General features: G+C 42.3%; 1 long non-coding RNA gene across 1 annotated transcript in view; it reads right to left on the reverse strand.

Moving 5' to 3' along the window:
- Positions 1-333: 333 nt before the first annotated feature.
- The window catches only part of LOC144330798 (uncharacterized), a 36,339-nt gene continuing 16,766 nt past the window's right edge, over positions 334-19,906 (reverse strand). The window contains exons 2-7 of the long non-coding RNA XR_013397287.1: positions 8,749-8,885; positions 5,530-7,224; positions 4,704-4,723; positions 1,675-1,688; positions 910-1,223; positions 334-596 (exon numbers count right to left, since the gene is read on the reverse strand). This is a non-coding gene — a long non-coding RNA (uncharacterized LOC144330798). The remainder of the gene's footprint in view (positions 597-909; positions 1,224-1,674; positions 1,689-4,703; positions 4,724-5,529; positions 7,225-8,748; positions 8,886-19,906) is intronic.

Raw genomic sequence — 19,906 nt, forward strand, 5'->3', positions numbered from 1 at the left:
TAAAGATAACTTCAAGTAAGTTTACATTACCAAGAAAGCTTCACCGTAATAGTTTGTTTTCATTTCCCAAAGGTTATTTTATAAATTTATTACAAGTATTTCACAACAAGTAATTTTGGACAACAGAGGTTTTCCCCTCATCCTTGTCCATTTAGCAGTTGTCCTGTATGATGAGTTACCTCATTCTATGTTCCCAGTAATTGCACGCCAGGTAAACCAAGTGAGGTTGCTGAGCCATTATAACCAACCTCTTTACCTTCCACTGGCCTCCAGCAAGCAGCATTTCCCCTTAATCTCCTATTCCTCTCCCTGTGAAACATTTTAATAGGTTTCTTTTGCTTTTTCGTTTTGTTTTGTTTTGTTTTTTTGAGACAGAGTCACTCTGTCATCCAGGCTGGAGTGCACTGGCGCGATCTCCGCTCACTGCAACCTCCACCTCCTGGGTTCAAGCAATTCTCCTGCCTCAGCCTCCTGAGTAGCTGGGATTACAGGCGTGTGCCACCATACCCGGCTAATTTTTATATTCTTAGCAGACACAGGGTTTCACTATGTTGGTCAGGCGGGTCTCGAACCCCTGACCTCAAGTGATTACTTGCCTCGGCCTCCCAAAGTGCTGGAATCACAGGCGTGAGCCAAGGCGCCTGGCTTCAATAGGTTTCTGTTTTTTTGTTTTTTGTTTTTTGACGGAGTCTAGCTCTGTCGTCAGGCTAGAGTGCAGTGGCATGATCTCGGCTCACTGCAACCTCCACCTTCCAGGTTCAAGTGATTCTCCTGCCTCAGCCTCCTGAGTAGCTGGGATTACAGGCGCCCGCCACCACACCCAGCTAATTTTTGTACTTTTAGTAGAGACGGGGATTTCACCATGTTGGTCAGGCTGGTCTCAAACTCCTGACCTTGTGATCTGCCCACCTCGGCCTCCCAAAGTGCTGGGATTACAGGCAGGAGCCACCGCACCCAGCCCTCAGTAGGTTAAAAAAGAAAAAAAACTCATAAGTTATTTATTAAATACATACACGTAAGTCCAGAAGAAGGCACCGGGAAAAGGTATTGCCTGTGTAGTACAAATTTGCTGTCCAGGACAGTCCTCCTCAGGAAGCCATATTTGCAGCACTTCAAAGCAAAGACTTTGAGCCATGCAGGCTTCAGTTCCCATCCTGATCCCTCCATGCATGAGCTGCACAACTCAGGAAAGACACCGTATCTCTGAACTTCACCTCCAGACACTGGAAAATGGAGTGTAATAGCAGTAGTTACTTCTCATGATGTTTGTAAAGGTTAAATGCAATAGGTGCAACTGTAGCTCTAAGTTCTGTGCCCATACACAGTAAAATGTTTGATAAGAATTCATGACGCATACTAATAAATAATTATTAGTATTATTATTATGTAAGAGGAAGAAAAAGGAGCAGCAATATAAAAATCAATCAGTACTCTTGAAGTGGGGAGAATAAATTTTAAACTTCAGCCCTTCACTAACAAACTGTGAGTAGGAAAAAAAACTGCTTAAAAATTTGATCACAGTCTGGGCAACACAGTGAGATTCTGTCTCTACAAAAAATTTAAAAATTAGCCAGGTGTGGTGGTGCATGTCTGTAGTCCTACCTACTCAAGAGGCTAAGGTGGGAGGATCCCATGAGCCCAGGAGTTCAAAGTTGCAGTGAGCCATGATCATGCCACTGCACTCCAGCCTAGGCGACAGGGTGAGACTCTGTATCCAAAGGGGAAAACAAACAAAAAAAGAGATCATCAAGAATTTGATTTTCTTTCTCCAAAAATCAAAGCTTTTACCAGTTCTTCATATCGCATTTCCTGAGGACCAGGATAGAGAATAACCCAGCAACAGAGTTGCAAGCTATGAAAGGAGAGGCCTGGAGTTCATCCTGATTGGCAGGTTGAAATGAGCCTAGATTACTGAATGAAAGAGCAGGAATTTGGGGCGCTGCCTCTGGGTAACTCCAAGGATGCAGGGACCCTGGAAACTGAGGAGAGGAAGATGATGAGCTCTCCAGCTACTGAAGAAAGGCCAGCAATATTAAGACAGTTTAGGGCCCTTGGCCAGACTGTAGTCAGTAAAAAGTGCCCTGTGATGGAAAGTGGTTAGTAAACTATGTTTGGAGAAATCATGTCTCCTGTCAACCTTGACTTCCTTGTTCTGAGCTGTAATCATTCTATGATCCCTAGACCTTCTTCTTTTTTTTTTTTTTTTTTGGAGATAGAGTCTGGCTCTGTTGCCCCGGCTGGAGTCCAGTGGCACAATCTCGACTCACGGCAACCTCTGCCTCCTGGGTCCAAGCAACTCTCCTGCCTCAGCCTCCTGAATAGACGGTATTACAGGCACGTGCCACTTCACCTAGTTAATTTTTTTTTTTTTTTTTTTTTTTTTTTAGTAGAGATGGTGTTTCACCATATTGGTCAGGCTGGTCTTGAAATCCTGGCCTCAGGAATTCAAGAATTCGGCCGCCCAAAGTGTTGGGATTACAGGCGTGAGCCACCATGCCCAGCCTAATTTTTGTATTTTTAGTAGAGACAAGGTTTCACCATGTTGGCCAGACTGGTCTCAAACTCCTGACCTCAAGTGATCCTCCTGCCTCAGACTCCCGAAGTTCTGGGATTACAGGCATGAGCCACCACACACAGCCCCTACAAGCTTCGTAATAGTCTGTTGTGCACATTGCCTTGTCGGTGGTACATGAGGCTATGGGGAAGCAGGCGCTGGGGCCAATCTGGGGTCATGTGGGCAGGGAAAAGCCAGGAGCCAAAGGGCAGGACATTGGTGAGGAGAAAATGAAATAAAAGAGCTAATATGAATTATGAGTTTGAAAGACAGGAGAGAATAGAAGCTCTAACAGGAATCCTAGAAAGTACTGGGGAGGGCACTAGACCGACAACATGTGATGGGATGAAAGCTTCAGTTATGCTGTTTGGAACAGATGTTAAAGAAAAATATGAAAGCTAGAGGACTCGGGGATGCTATGATTACAATTGTTAATTCACATATCTGCTACTAACTTAAAATTTTATGTAACTGTTCACTTATATTTGGTCAGATCTAATTACAAAATGTTAGCTAAGAATCATCAGCTAGGAAGTTAAAATTACAACGATATTTTACTTAAAACATGTGGACATGGTGATTATGTGATCAAAACTCTTACATTTAAATAAGTGCAAAAGTACAAATCAGTAACTATTTTAAAAGATCATATAATATATTGAAAGCATGCCAAGCGTGGTGGCTCACACCTATAATCCCAGCCCTTGGGGAGGCTGAGGCTGAAGGATCGCTTTAGCCCAAGAGTTCGAGACCAACTTGGGCAAGTCTCTACAAAATTTAAAAATTAGCCAGGCATGGTGGTGTGTGCCTGTAGTCCCAGCTACTGAAGAGGCTGAGGCAGAAGGATCACTTGAGCCCAGGAATTCGAGGCAGTAAGTTGTGATCATGCCCCCACACTCCAGTCTGGGCAATAGAAAGACCTTGCCTCAAAAAAATAAAATAAAAACTAGTATGTATCCATGTGTGTGTATATACATGTATTTTTATATGTGTGTGTGTATATATATATATAAAGAGAGAGAGAAAAAGCAAAATTCATGTAGGAATCAGCCTAAGCCAATGCAAATTCCAGTTTTGCTGCTTTGTGTGAGTTGGAAAATTCACTTAAGTTGGCAAATTTCCATGAGTCTTATCTGTCAGTGAGGACAAGGAAGCCGTGGTCTGTTAGGCTGGACATATACGACCCTCACACCTGACCCCACCATTCATTCATCAGTGGGCTCCCTCCATTACTGAAGCTGCCATCTCTCCAGCCCTCTTGGATTTTTTTGGACTCTCTAAAATCCTCTGTGGATTTTTTTTTGGCTTGAACATCCCCTAAGAGTCTGGGCCTGGCTCATTCATTCAGTTTCTGCAGCTCCTTCACTCCACCCCTCCCCACTGCCTTGGACGTGGACTTCCTACTGCAGACACCATTCCTGCCACTGCACCTGCTCATGCCCAAGAAGCCCAGCCTCAGGAAGTAGACAAGATTTTGACAATAACACCCACCACTAGGTTCCCATCATAATCAAATGAAATCATGTCTACAGAAGTTTTGTATAAAAATAAGGCTTTAGAACATGATTTTGTATTAGTCGTCACAAAAAGATGCCTAAATACCCCATGTTTTATATTAAGTCCTTCCAGCTTGGATTTAAATATATATATGCTAATCTAGATAGTGTGCTTTCAGTTGCTATTTCTCTTATGATGACATTCTCAACAGAATACTCCTTAACTGAGATTTTAGCACCTTAGTCCAGGACATAAGCTCTACTAGATGGTTCCAGGTGCCAAGTCATTTGGTAGCTGTAACTGAGCAACCCAGCATTCCTGAGGTTTGTGTAAAGTTGATGCACTGGGGTATTCTAAGTAAGAAACAGAATTTTGCCAATCATTGAAAGTTAAAATAGCTGAGCATAGTGGCTTATGCCTGTAATCCCAACATTTTGGGAGGCTGAAGGAGGCGGATCACTTGAGCCTAAGAGTTTAAGACCAGTCTGGGAAACATGTCAAAACCCTGTCTCTATAAAAAACACAAAAATTAGCAGGGCATGGTGGCACATGCCTATGGTCCCAGCTACTCAGGAGGCTGCATTAGAAGAATTATTTGAGCTCCGGGAGGCGGAGGCTATGGTAAACTGAGATCCCACCATTACACTCCTACCTGGGTGATACAGTGAGACTCTGTCTCAAAAAAAAAAAAAAAGGTTAAAATTATTTTAAGATTGTCAAGAAATTTAGTATTAAATTCATTACTGGAAAAAGAAACAGTCAACATAGCATTTGTAGAGGGCAATTGCAAGCACTTTCGGGAAACTAAGTCTATTCACACAGACTCTGGTTAGCCGGTTTCATTAAGGCTGTCTTTCCTACCCAAACACTGTCCCGTCTGTCAATTACAGTCACTGGCTAACTCAGCCACAAAAGCTCCCTGTCATTTCTGGACAGGATTCCGACAGCTTCCAGAGCATCAATTTTGTCACTAACGCTTATTTCTCTCCAACCTACATAAGATTATATTAACTTAACCAGGCTAGAGACCTTCTTGTTCTGTTAAGATCAACCTTTAGGCCAGACCTGTCCTCGCTCTGAGTTTTTCTGCAGGGTCCACTTCAAGGCCTCTCCTTCCTGCTCCCTTTCAGCTGCCTCAGTCAGTGACTCAGTTCATGGTAGTCACGCTCAAGAACACACACAAAAATGTTTCCCTCGGTTAACACTCCATTAGCTTTGGAGGTGAATGACTTTAGAGGTGTGCTTCTGCTAAATTATAACTGGCACATTCAGGTCAATTTCCCTCCTCTATCTATTCTGACATATTTCTCTCTGGGGCAGTAAGAACTGCCACTTCTCTCCCGGAACCACCCTCTGTGCAGAGAATTCCTCAGCCAGGTGACTGCGGGAGCTGCCCAGGTGGGGGAGCATTCCAAACTATCTCCCTTGAAGAACACTCATGCTTCCAAGTGTCCCTCATGTATGTCATGAAAACTCACACAACACTGAAGGTGCGTCATGGTTATTTTCCACACAGAGGATACCCCGGAACCTTTTGCTGATTTCTGTAGAAATAACACAATATGCGTTAGTGTTTGCTAATAATAATTAAGCTCAGTGAACTAGTCCATGTAGGATATCATGCAAAATTGACTGGACTTGGAAACTAACTGGAAATGGAGGTGAGAGAGGTTTTACATAAGGTTGAGTAGAGTGAGGGGGCGGGTGGTGAAGCCTTTACATGAAAATGGAATTTCAGGAGTGGGAGCAGGATGGGAGAGGGATTGAAAGGTGGAGGAGCAGGGAATAGCAGGGAATGAAATTGATTTTAGATATGTTGTGTTTGAGATACCTACAAAATGAGAATTGAGAACTGAAATGTAAAAGAAAGGTAGAGGCTGAAGAAACTGATTTGAGAATGATCATTGTAAGAGATTATTCCTGAAGCCAGGGAAGTAGTTAAGAATTGCAGAAAAAAGAAGACAGAGGAAGAAAAGAGAAAACTAATCTGTAAGACATGTTGCCATGCTTCTTTTGTCTGTCCCCTTTTGGGCACACATCTATTTATGGAAGAATGAGTAAGTGTTGTGACTAGAGAGAGCTTAGGATGGATGGAGAGACACAGCACGATACAAGAACAAGACTGAGGAGGACACATTTCAGTTAAGGAAGTCCTTATTTTATCAGCTTTATCATTAGAAGTTAAGCCATTCTCTTAACACCAACCAGGAATTCAGTAGTAAATTAATTCCCAGAATATGAATCAGTCAGCATAGCAATTGTGGAGAGAAATTGCAAGCAGTTTATGCTAAGTCTACTCTCATACCCAGCAAAGTACACAAGTCCTGCTAAAACTGTCTGCATCACCCAGGCCCCCACCAACTTATTTATTCACACTGGACAAGGAAGCTTAGTAATCTACTAGACAGATCCCGAAAACAAAACTCTATTCTATCTGTGGTTAGACAATAAAAACCCAATTTATTTTTTTTTCTACAAGATCTCAGAAAAGTCCACCTAAAATTTTGCATGCAAGCATTGATTTGTTCAATCAAAATCATTATTTTCCCCATGATAACAAAATCTAGATTGGAAATGTTAACTTTCACTTTAAAGTTTTTCAACCGTACTCGATACTAGCACCAAAGAACGTGGTTTCTACCTGCTATATGTCAGTCATACTGTAAACTTCTAGAATTATAACAGTGTTATGTCTAGGTTAAGTCTGTACTTGCATTGCCCAATAAAAAACACAGATTACTGGTTCAGTTTCTGCTTCAACTCACTGGACACTCAAGGATCTCCCACATGGGACTTTTTGCCAAGCCCTACAACAGTTCGGTAGAGGGTCACTGAAAATTGCTATTCTGTGCATCTCCTTTTGTTAACGTGACTATAACAGAAAAGAAGAGAATGAAATACAGGCCCATGCCAGGCGCAATGGCTCACGCCTGTTAGCCCAGCACTTTGGGAGGCTGAGGCGAGTGGATCACCTAAGGTCAGGAGTTCAAGTCCAGCCTGGCCAACATGGTGAAACCCTATCTCTACTAAAAATAAAAAATTAGCCAGACATGGTGGTGGGTTCCAGCTACTCAGGAGGCTGAGGTGAGAGGATCACTCGAGCCCAGGAGGTTGAGGTTGAAGTGAACCGAGATTGTGCCACTGCATTCCAGCCTGGGTGACAAAGTGAGACCCTGTCTCAAAAAAAAAGAAAAGAAAAGAAATACAGGCATCAGATATATCATCTTCTCTCTCCTTGAATCTGATCCACTCACTCCCAGATATTCTTATTGGGCTGGTTTGTTGTTAATAGTTTCAGGCTCAGCTGTTTAGCATAGAGACTCCCAAACACAACTCTTTTTTTCTCTCTCTCTCACACAACCTGACGATGGACAGTCCTGAAAGCCAACAGCTCTGCTCCCTGAGATCATCCAGGGACCCACATTCCTTCTACCTTCTTGTCCCCACTGTATCCAAAAGCTGCTGTTTACATCCCCATTTTCAAAGCTAGCTAACCAGCACCATGGCCTGCAAAAGAGGGAAGTAGAAAGTGGAGGTAGCACATTTCACTTCTGCTCACCCCCCACTGGCCAGAGGTTAGGAAATATAGTCCCTAACCGGACACTGTGCTCACTGAAATTAATAGGTATATAGGGGTTTTTTAACTGAAGGAAGAAGGAGAGAATGGACTTTGGGAGACAATGAGCAGTCTCTACAGCAGCTAGTTCAGATTTAGGCTTAGAAATGCCAGGCTCAGCTGGGCACGGTGGCTCACACCTGTAATCCCAGCACTTTAGGAGGCCAAGGTGGGTGGTTCACTTGAGCCCAGGAATTCGAGACCAGACTGGGCAACATGGCGAAACCCCATCTCTACAAAAAATACAAAACTTATCTGGGCACGGTGACACACACCTGTAGCCCCAAGTGAGAATCGCACCTCAGCCACCTTACCCCTGAGAACAGGGGCCCGAGTACAGAGGACAGGGGTCCAAGTACAGGGGTCAGCGGGCCAAATACAGAGGTCAAGGGGCCGAGTACAGGGTTCAGGGGGCCAAGTACAGTGGTCAGGGGGCCAAGGTTCAAGGATCACTTGAGCCCTGGAGGCAGAGATTACAGTGAGCTAAGATTGCACCACTGTACTCCAGCCTGGGCGACAGAGTGAGAACCTGTCTCAAAATAAAAAGAAAATGCCAGGCTCACCCAGTCAGATCACAAAGACCGACATTTTTCATATGAGATCTCTGAGAAGCCTCAGCTATGGGTGCAGTATTAATCATGTCTCCAGGAAATATATTATGTCTCAGGTATTGTGCCAAACACTTTATATACATGAGCCCATATAATCCTCACAGCAAACATGTGATATGGATACCACCGTTCTCATTTTAGGGATATGAAAAAATGTATTTAGAGTAGTAAGGCAACTTTCCCAAGCTCAGACAGCTACATGGCAGCATCAGGGGATAGGGTAGAGGGAGAAATAAACTAGACAATTAGGCAAAGCTTCAAGCTAATAGGAATGGGATTAAAAGTAAGGATCCATGAGGTACTGGAGTGTGGACCAGGAACCAAGGACAATGGCAGAAGGTCATTCAGCTTGGATGACCCATGATGCTAGGATTAAATAAATAAGCCCTGGACTGCTTCTCACTAGGACACTGAGCAAGGGATGTGCTTACCCTGGGGCCCACCAAACCCTGAATCTAGTAGTAACTCGCCTCTTTTGCCCCAGCTCACTGGGTGGGGAAACTCCTGTATGGTGCTATAATTAGTTTCCTCGTTTCAGGACCAGGAAGGGACTCTGCCCCTATTCAGTCATTCAGCACATGTATTGGGTGCCATCCTTTGATCAGACCTTGGGAATGTAGAGGTAAACAAGAGCAAAATCATTCCTTCTCTCACAGGATGCATGGAAGAGAAAGCAGACACTAGATATTGTGCCCACAATAATGGGTAGCAAATGTTGTGGTAGGGAAAATGCCAACTGATGAGGGCCATGGCCTTCCTGATGTGAAGAGAGAGGTGCCCTCCAACAGGAGGGAGGGGCCCATTCACAACCAGAAGGGAGGGATCCATTCACAACCAGGAGGGAGAAGCCCATTCATCACCAGGAGGGAGGGGCCCATTCACAACCAAGAGGGAGAAGCCCATTCATAACCAGGAGGGAGGGGTCCATTCACAACCAGGAGAGAGGGATGCATTCATCACCAGGAGAGAGGGGCCCATTCACAACCAGAAGGGAGGGGCACTTCATCAGGATGGAGGGGCCCATTTATAACAAGGAGGGAAGCGCTCATCCACAACCAGGAGGGAAGGCCCATTCTTTCCAGAGATCTAAAAGAGAATGGTTTAAGCGACTGGCCAGGAAGACTGTGAAGACTGAGAACAAGGATGAGCTGACATAATAACCAGAGAAGTATTCTGTTGTAGAGACCACAGAACACAAGTACTGCTGCTTTAAGTCACTGTTCTATGGTTGCAAAAAGAAGATGACTTAAGAGTTTTTAAAAGGACCCAATAATCAAATTATTGTACCGTTGACTTTCTTCTTGAAACCTCATTTCCAAAATCCTGACTCTGATTTATTTTAATTTGATCTTTTATCAAGGACTATCTTTTTCTGGCGACCCTTGCCTCCCTGGTATTGATGCTTTCATTTAATCCCTTCACCTTCACTGATCTGATTCCTTTCCCCTATCACTTTTTCCTGGGGCAACCAGTGCCTATGACAGACAACATCATCTAAGTAAACAGTTGCTACAAAATGTTAGTGACAATCACTACTGCTAATGAAAGTAAACTACAAGAATATTTGTATCATCAGTCTAACTGTCAAAGGCGTTCGAACAACAGCAACTCTATTTTGAATAGGGGCTGGATAAAATAAGGCTGAGACCTACTGGGCTACATTTCCAGAGGGTTAAACATCCTAAGTCACAGGATAAGATAGGAGGTCGGCACAAGATACAGGTCATGAACACCTTCTGATAAAACAGGTTGCAGTAAAGAAGCTGGCCAAAACCCACCAAAAGCAAGATGGCGATGAGAGTGACCTCTGCTCTCCTCACTGCTACACTCCCACTAGCACCATGACAGTTTACAAATGCCATGGCAACATCAAGAAGTTACCCTCTGTGACCTAAAAAGGAAGGCATAAATAATCCACCCCTCGTTTAACATATAATAAAGAAATAACCATAAAAATGGGCAACCTGGGCCGGACGCAGTGGCTCACACCTGTAATCCCAGCACCTTGGGAGGCTGAGGCGGGTGGATCACCTGAGGTCAGCAGTTTCAGACCAGTCTGGGCCAACACAGTGAAACCTCATCTCTACTAAAAACACAAAAATTAGCCAGGCGTGGTGGTGGATGCCTGTAATCCCAGCTACTCAGGAGGCTGAGGCAGGAGAATCACTTGAACCCGGGAGGTGGAGGTTGCAGGGAGCCGAGATCACGCCACTGAACTCCAGCCTGGTAAAGGAGCCACACTCCATCTGAAAAAAAAAAAAAAAAAGGGCAACCTGCAGCACTCAAGCTGCTCTGCGTACGGAGTACCCATTCTTTTATTCCTTTACTTTCTTCATAAACTTACTTTCACTTTATGGACTTGCCTGAAATTCTTTCTCGCATGAGATCCAATAACCCTCTCCTGGGGTCTGGACTGAGACCTTTTTCCGGTGACACAACTATAACACTCCTTGAACACTTTCAGTTTAAAGTATCTTTCCCACATGTTCTTAGGATCAGAAACATACACTATTGTAAAGGAGAATTAAGTGACATAATGAACAGTGTTGGTGTCATTACCCACAGGAGCTAAGATTGCAGACTGTTAGGTAAAGAATGGGGAAGGCAGCCAGGCACGGTGGCTCACGCCTATAATCCCAACACTTTGGGAGGCCAAAGCGGATGGATCATTTGAGGTCAGGAATTCAAGACCAGCCTGGCCAACATGGCGAAACCCCATGTCTACTAAAAATACAAAACATTAGCTTAACGTGGTGGCGGGCGCTTATAATCTCAGCTACTCAGGAGACTGAGACAGGAGAATTGCTTGTACCCAGGAGGCAGAGGTCGCAGTGAGCCAAGCTGGCGCCACTGCACTCTAGCCTGGGCGACAGAGCAAGACTCCATCTTCAAAAAAAAAAAAAAGAAGAACGGGGAAGGCTACACAGTGTGTGTCTTGGAGTGTGGACCCTCATTATTGAGTAGGTCCAGAATTAACTCAGTTCAAAGAGCAATGACAGAACAGAAAAAATCCCTTGGCAAAAAGTAAACACAGCAAAAAATTTAAGAAACTGTGTTTGCAGCTTCAGAGGGTGCTAAGATTTGAATATTTGTCACCTCCAGAAACTCATGTTAAAATTTAATCTCCAATTGTCAGTTTTATCAGGTTGGGCTTTTACCATGATTAAGCCATGAGGGGTCTGCTCTCATGAATGGACTCGTCCATTCATGGATTAATGGGCATCGTGGGAGTAGGACTGGTGGCTTTACAGGAAGAAGAGAGACGAAAACCAGCACTCTCAACCCCTCACCATGTGATGCTCTGCACCACCTTGAGACTCTGCACAGAGTCCTCACAAGCAGAAAGCCCTCACCAGATGTAGCCCCTTCACCTTGGACTTCTCAGCCTCCATAATTGTAAGAAATAAATTTCTTTACTTTGTAATTTACCCAGTCTCAGGTATTCTGTTATAAGCAACAGAAAATGGGCTAAAACAGAGGAGTAAGTTCTCCATTTTGGGGTACTTTATACCTCAGACTGTGTTGCTGTATACACCGCAAATACTTCATCCCACAAGTACTTGTTGAATACCTACTACATGCCACACCATCTGATGGGTACTGAAAATAACACAGAAACAGATGCAGTTCTTGCCATGTGGACAGGTAGACATTCAAATAAATCTATGATCATAAACTGTGATAAAGGCTATGGAGGAAAGTTAAAGAGTTTGATGAACAGTTTGAAATGACAGTAATTTAGATTAAGAAGCCAGGGAAAGCATCTTTGGAGAAAATATTGAAGCCCAAAATAAATAGGAACAGGCCCGCAAAGTGACAGGAAGTGAGAATGGCGGAGAGCACTGAACACAGATGAACACAGAATTAGACGATCTGGGCTCCCGCAGAGGGGAGCAAGGCTCCTGTATTCTGCAGCACCTTCGCTCCCTGGGCTGCAGCAACCCAAGAGGGCTATAAAAGATCCTTTTCTAGGCTGGGCACAGTGGCTCACACCTGTAATCCCAGCACTTTGGGAGGCCAAGGCTGGTGGATTACCTGAGGTCAGGAGTTCGAGACCAGCCTGGCCAACACGGGGAAACCTCGTCTCTACTAAAAATACAAAAAAAAAAAAAAATTAGCCGGGCATGGTGGCACATGCCTGTAGTCACAGGTACTCCGGAGGCTGAGGCAGGAGAATCACTTGAACCTGAGAGAGGGAGGTTGCAGTGAGCCATGATCACACCACTGCCCTCCAGTCTGGACAACAGAGCAAGACTCTGTCTCAAAAAAAAAAAAAAAATTAGCTGGGCATGGTGGCATGCGCCTGTAGGCCTAGCTACTCAGGAGGCTGAGGCAGGAGAAACGCTTGTACCCAGGAGACGGCGGTTGCAGTGAGCCGAGAGCACGCCACTGCACTCCAGCCTGGGCAACAGAGTGAGACTCCGTCTCAAAAAGAAAAAAGATCCAGGGTTGACCTTCTCAACCCAGGTCACCAGACCTTCAGAGATAGGTTGTTCTCTGCCTTTAGAGCCAAGATAGGAGGCAAGAAGCTACAGACAGTTTGAATTCTGACTGTGAGGTTGTCACTAAGTCAATCCTTGAACTCTCAGGTAGAATTAATCGTTAGATATTCTGACTTCCCATAATGTTTTTACTACATTTTTCTGTCTCACTGCTGCTATATTATAATTACATCTTTACACATTTTTCTCCATTTTAGCTTTTGAGGTTATAGAGCACAGAAATATGTTACTTCTATTTATACCCCTGGAGTCTAGCACACTGCCTGGAAAAGAGTAGCTGCTCTATAGATGTAAAATAAATAAATGCATGAAAAAACACATTAATTCATCAATCAGTTGTTAGGCTTTATAGAATTTTTTTATAATTTGAGTTGATATAGGTTTACATACATTATGTATTTTTATGTGAAAGTGTCTAAAGATAACAGTTTAATAAGAAACAGCTTCTTTATTGAATGTTTCTCAAAATCTTAATGAAAGAAAAGAAAATGGAAAAATATGCTGACCCAACCATTGGGTATGCTACTAGTTATTTTCTTAAAGAAATGTCAGTGCAGACCGGGCACGGTGGCTCATGCCTGTAATCCCAGCACTTTGGGAGACCAAGGCGGTTGGATTACTTGAGGCCAGGAGTTCGAGACCAGCCTGGCCAACACGGTGAAACCCCGTCTCCACTAAAAATACAAAAATTAGCCGGGCGTGGTGGTGCATGCTTGTAATTCCAGCTACTCAGGAGGCTGAGGCAGGAGGATGGCTTGAACCTGGGAGGTGGAGGTTGCAGTGAGCCGAGATTGTGCCACTGCACTCCAGCCTGGGTGACAGAGCTAGACTCTGTCTCAAGAAAAAAAAAAAAAAGAAAAGAAATGTCAGTGGATTATGAAGGCAAATCAACTGAAGATACAGAGCCCTCCACATCACCACCTGACTCCAAAAATAAATGCATCCAGCTGCAAAAAAGCAAGTCAGCACTGAGTTCTTCTGTGCACTCATTGAAAATCTGATGATTTTGACGAGGAAAAGACTTATATTCCAAACTAATAGCCTATGAATGCAATTATTCACAAAACGTCCTATTTGGAATCATTATATTTTGCACAACAATGCCAGCCACCCACAGTTGCTGAGACTCACCACCGACAATGGCTGGATATCAAGTGTAATAGGACCAGACGCAGCAAACAAATTAAAATGTGTGTCTTTGTCGAATGATACTGTTTCAAGGAGTGTAAGTGACATGGCAATTAATGTCTGTGAACAGCTGGTTTTAAAGATTAAAGAAAGTGATTATTTTGCCCAGGCAATGGACAGATACACCTAAATGTGCTGAGATGCTGGCATTTTAAGTCACTTTTCTGTGAAATACTATGGATAAGAGCATGCTGTTTAGAAAAATTTTATCCAGTATTACAACAGAAGACCATTTTGAAATATTTCAAGAGACAACCGAAAATTTCCATATGCCAACTGGGAATTGTGTATTGCTGTTTATATGGTTCGGAGAGTAATTACAGACTTCTCAAAACAGGAAATTATTTGATTACAAAGAATGATTCAGACCCTTTTTTTTTTTTCTTCTTTTTTCTTTTTCTTTTTTTTTTTTTTTTTTTGAGATAGTCTTGCTCTGTCACCCAGGCTGGAGTGCAGTGGTGTGATCTCGGTTCACTGCAGCCTCCACCTCCCAGGTTCAAGCAGTTATCATACCTCAGCCTCCTGAGTAGCTGGAACTACAGGTACGTGCCACCACACATGGCTAATTTTTGTATTTTTAGTAGAGACGGGGTTTTGCCATGTTGGCCAGGCTGGTCTCGAACTCCTGGCCTCAAGTCATCCACCTGCGTCGGCCTCCCAAAGTGCTGGGATTACAGGCATGAGCCACCACACTCGGCAGATTCAGATTCCTATTGGTTTTTAAAAGGGAGAGAGAGAGAGGGAGAGAGAGAGAGAGAGAAAACATGTTTCCCCATAGCGGGAGGACTATCATCAGTTTTAACAGGAGCAACCCTCAAAATGGCTATGTAATAAAGAAGCGCCAAGGCCATGAGTATAAAGAATATCCAAGTCCAATTATCAGTATCTCTTTAAACCAAAATGTCTCCACAAGCAAACTGGCATAGTAAGCATAGTGATCAAACCCACAATAGTATAGTCACAACATCCCAAGGGACACATCCTGTGAACTTCCATATCTTAAGAACATTCTAGAACAGTAGCACAGACTAGCAATGGATTGTGGGGGTTTTGGGGTTTTTTGTTGTTTTTTTTTTTTAAGACAGAGTTTTGTTCTTGTCTCCCAGGCTGGAGTACAATGGCGCGATCTTTGCTCACTGCAACTTCTGCCTCCAGGGTTCAAGCCATTCTCCTGCCTCAGCCTCCCGAGTAGCTGGGATTACAGCCACCCACCATCACGCCTGGCTAATTTTTTGTATTTCTTAGTAGAGATGGGGTTTCACCATGTTGGCAGACTGTTCTCAAACTCCTGACCTCAGGTGATTCACCCGCTTCGGACTGTGTTTTAAAGGATAGTTTTCACAAAGCAGTCATACTCCTGTCACTTAAGAGGTTTATTCCTTGGAAAATGAGGTCAATTCGTTCACATACCAAATATGCATTCAGGTCTTTCTTTTGCAACTCAGATGCCTCCAAATGCCAGTTTCACAATGATCTTGACTTCACACTCCAGGAAATGTACAAACTAGGGAGTTGCTTCCACACAGCCAATGCTCATGTTATGCTTTCATACATACAAACATTTGTAGAAGATTTTTAAAGAGATGATTACACACTTTAAACTTTCCCGAATTTTATTCCTTATTTGGAAAAATGTGACAAATGCATTGCCCTGAGGCCAGTCAAGACCTAATTTCAGACAGCATGCATGACCTTAACCCTCTTTCTTGCCAAGGCAGGCCCTTTTTTAATTGTTTAAAACGAGTAATCTTTGCTTCTCCTCTTCATAGAGATATTTTTATCTCAGGTCTCTCAGGGGCCCAACAGTAAGCCCACAAGCTGTCTTCACCACAGAAGACCAAGGAGACTATAGGACTCCTAGTCCTGTTATGGGAATAAGTTGTCTGCTATTCGCACTGTTATCCCAGATTTCTTAAGACATACTTGCCAATTAGGCCTCATCCATGACCTTGTTTCATAAGAAATAGCTAAAAAAATGCAAGTAAGTACATGAAGTGAATTAGTTAGAAATGAAATCTTTGAGACAATAAGTCTTGACCTTGATCATGAAGAAGGTGTCAGGGCAATACCTCAAACAAAGGTGGGAACAAGCACCTCTTTGTTGTCAGCCTTGCCTGAAAAGAAGAGGCCATGACAGAGGAATGGCGTGCATAGGTAGAGAGGCAATAAGCTGGTCGGTCTCTCTTATTGTAAAGCAAAGGAACTCGGATTTGATCAGGCAGGTAAATTCTTCAATAGAAGAATAGCAGACTAACAAATATCTGAGAAAATTTAATCTATTAACAAAAAAGATGCAAGAAAATGAAGTGAAAGGAAACTGAGCTACAGTATTATCTCGATAATTTGAACACCCAGTGATGAAAACTGGAAAGGTCTACAGTTTTGCAAACAATGAGAGAGAACCCCATCTAAGTGATACTGTCCATAGTGAATCAGCAGACTCTGGAAACTGACCAGATAGAAGCCTAATATACATATGCAACAAACCTGCACGTTGTGCACACGTACCCTAGAACTTAAAGTATAATAATAATAATAATAATGATGATGATGATAATAATAAAGAAGCCTGAAGCAGGGACTAGCACCAAAATAACTCAAAAATGTTGACCCAGGAGCATACTGTAGAATTTAATACGAAAGGAGGTTGAACCAGATAACCTGTAAGGTCCAGTTCAACTCCTACTGTTATGATTCTAAAAAAGGCAAAGACCTCACATATTTAAAAAAAAAACAAGGAAGTCCTCAAACTTTCTTAATTCTGAAAGTATTTACTGAGCACTATGTACCAGGCACAGTCCAAAGCCCCCAAAATACAATGGTACACAAGAAAGGTCTTTGTCTTATGTAGAAATATATTCTAAAGGGGGTGCACATAAAAAAATTCACTGAAGGGCTTAAACAGAGATTGATCCAATCCAATTTATGTTGTAGGATTACTTTTCTGCTGGGTAGGGATCAAAGGCTAAAGAGGGAAGATTTTTTTGAAGGCAGTTAGAGGGATACGGGGGGTCATACTGAAAATGTAAAGAAGTAAAACTTAAAAGATATTTACAGATAGAGTTTCTAATTGGACTGGATATAGTCAATGAGAATAATGGTGGAATCTTGAATAATTGCTATGTTTCTGGCTGAAGTAATCAGGGGTATGTGATACCTTTTGCTGTGATGTGGAAAATTAGGGGGAAGTAGGAAGAATGGAAGTTTAAGGGGAAAACAAACCTCCTAAGGAAAACATTATTGTTGAAGAAGGTATTATTGACTGACAATGTAAGTAAGAAAATGTGTGTCAATTCCTCCATCAATGGACATTCCAGTTGTTTCCTATATATCTTGACTATTGTGAATAATGCTGCAATCAATATGGGGGTACAAGTGTCTCTTCAAAATCCTGATTTTAATTATTTTGTAGAAATACCCAGAAGTGGGATTGCTGAATCATATTGTAATTCTATTTTTAATTTTGTTATATACCTTGACTGGGATATTATTCAGTCGTTAACTAAAGGAAAATCTGTGAAATGCAACAACATGGATGAACCTTAAGGATCCTATGCTAAGTAAAATAAACAAGTCACAGAAGGACAAATACTGGATTATTCCATTTGTATGACGTATCTAAAGTAGTCAAGTTCACAGAAGCACAGAGCAGAATGGTGGATGCCAGGGTCTGCAGGGAGGGGGAAATGGGGAGATGTTGTTCAATGGATGTAAAGTTTCAGTTTTGCAAGATGAATAAGTTCTAGAGATCTGCTGCACAAAGATTGTGCTTGTAGTTAACAATACTGTGTTGTACATTTAAAATTTTGTTTAAAAAAGAAAAAAATGCTGCTGGGCACAGTGGCTCATGCCTGCAATCCCAACACTTTGGAAGGTGGAGATGGTAAGATCACCTTAGCTCAGGAGTTCAAGGCCAGCCTGTGCAACATAGGGAGACTGCGTTTTTAATAAAAATAAGAAATAGAAATTAGCACAGCATGATGGACCATGCCTGTAGTCCCAACTGCTCAGGGGAGGCTGAGGTAGGAGCCCAGGAGATAGAGGCTGCAGTGAGTTGTGATCACACCACTGCACTCCAGCCTGAGTGACAGAGCAAAACGTGTCTCAAATTTTAAAAAGAGAAAGAAAAATAAAAAGAAATGCTGCATTATTGATGATCTTGATGGTCTAGAGACTGATACCCTGTGAAAAAGATAGGATTTTGACATGTAATTCAGAGGGATCAAATATAAATGTGGAGTCATTTTAGGGATATTTTAACCAATTTATTGAATTTATATTTTACTTTTTTGAATGGAAATTAAAGTTCTAAATAATAAAAGTCTATTTCCAAGTTTTTTTAATAAAAAGAGAAGGTGTATCAAGTGTCAGGTATTTGAGCCATGCCAAACGAGTTTCCACCTGTGGAGGACTCATCCCTCTACAGTGAGTATCAACATTTAGGGTTTGATCTGTTGGCTTTTTGAGTATCCAAGAGCAAGTATTTGGGGTTTCAGTGGGCAGGGTGAAAGTGAAGCTTGCGGATTGAAGCTGAGTAGGTCTTTCATATGTAAGTCTGAAAAAAATTACAAAATATTTATGCATCATCAAGTAGCTTATTAGCACTGTCACACCACATATTGATGACAGTGAAGAGTCTAGGCAGGGATGTTCTTTACCATCTTAGTGCCACAGGCAAGACTCAAAGGCAAACAGAAATGTTTTGGGGGAAAAATTAAGTGACTTCCCGGTAATATGTGAGTCTTAACGACAAAGTCAATATTCTTCCCCATAAGCTCATGTAATAGAAAATCTTTATTTACAATATTGGTCTCTGTTATCATTGCTTTAATTGTTATCTAAAAGTTACCATTTCTACTTTAATCCTTACTTAGAAACATCCAGTGCTGAAATATACTCATAGTTGCCAGAAGCAGCTAATCAATGTTGTAAAGATTCTTCTGACATAGAAAATCAGAACTTAACACATAAACGGACTTTCTGTCTTGTCTCTAATCAATAGGTCAACTGGTTCTGGCCCAAGTATTCAATATATATTTAACCTTAAAATAATAGACCCTTTTAACCTAGTTCCATGAATCTCTCTAAGTTAGGGGGCTATGTCTATTAGTTATTTGGAATAAATGGACAGAATCATTCAATGTTAAAAGGAAGGAAATCATTTTCATACAGCATCTTAAACGCATCTCTGGTTCATTTCTTCTCTAAGTCTTACAGCTCTCAAATCTTTCCTCTCTTCTTACCCATTGCCACTCTTGGTATCTCATCCTTCAGCAGTCTTCAAACTCTCTAATACTATTTAATTAATCCATCCAACATACATTAATTGAGCAGCTACTTATGTGACAGACATTCTAGGTACTTCAGAACCAAGCAGACAAAACTTTCTGTCCTCGAGTTTACATTCTACTGAGGGGAGATGGGCAAACAAGAAACCTAGTAAGTAAATAAATTAAATAGTATCTTAGAAAGTGGTAAGTGCTATGAAAAAAAAAACCAAAAAGACAAAGTAAAGGAAGATAAGGAGGATCAGTACGGTAGTGTGAGGTTAGATCATTGGACCAGGGAGTCCTCATGGAGAAGGAGAGATCTGAGCAGACTTGGAGGAGGAGGAGTTGACCAAGCAGATAGCTGTGGGAAGAGCATTCCAGGCAGGGGAAATAGCCAGAGCAAATGCCCAAAGCCAGAAATGTGCCTAGCTTTTTCCAGGAACAGCAAGGAAGCCCTTGTTGGCTATTGTGGCCAAGTGAGAGGTAGAGCTGCAGTAACAAAGTCACTTTCTTTTCTGTTTCCCAAACCAGGACTCAAGTCAGAAATGTAGGCATTATCATAGACTCCTCCTTCCTCCACCATCCATTCTATCATTAAATCATGTTGATTTTGCCTCATCCATATCTTTCTAATATCTTTTCTGGCTTATCTTATCTGGGTGATAGGA

This window comes from Macaca mulatta, chromosome 8 (assembly GCF_049350105.2).
Source record: "Macaca mulatta isolate MMU2019108-1 chromosome 8, T2T-MMU8v2.0, whole genome shotgun sequence".
NCBI lineage: Eukaryota > Metazoa > Chordata > Mammalia > Primates > Cercopithecidae > Macaca > Macaca mulatta.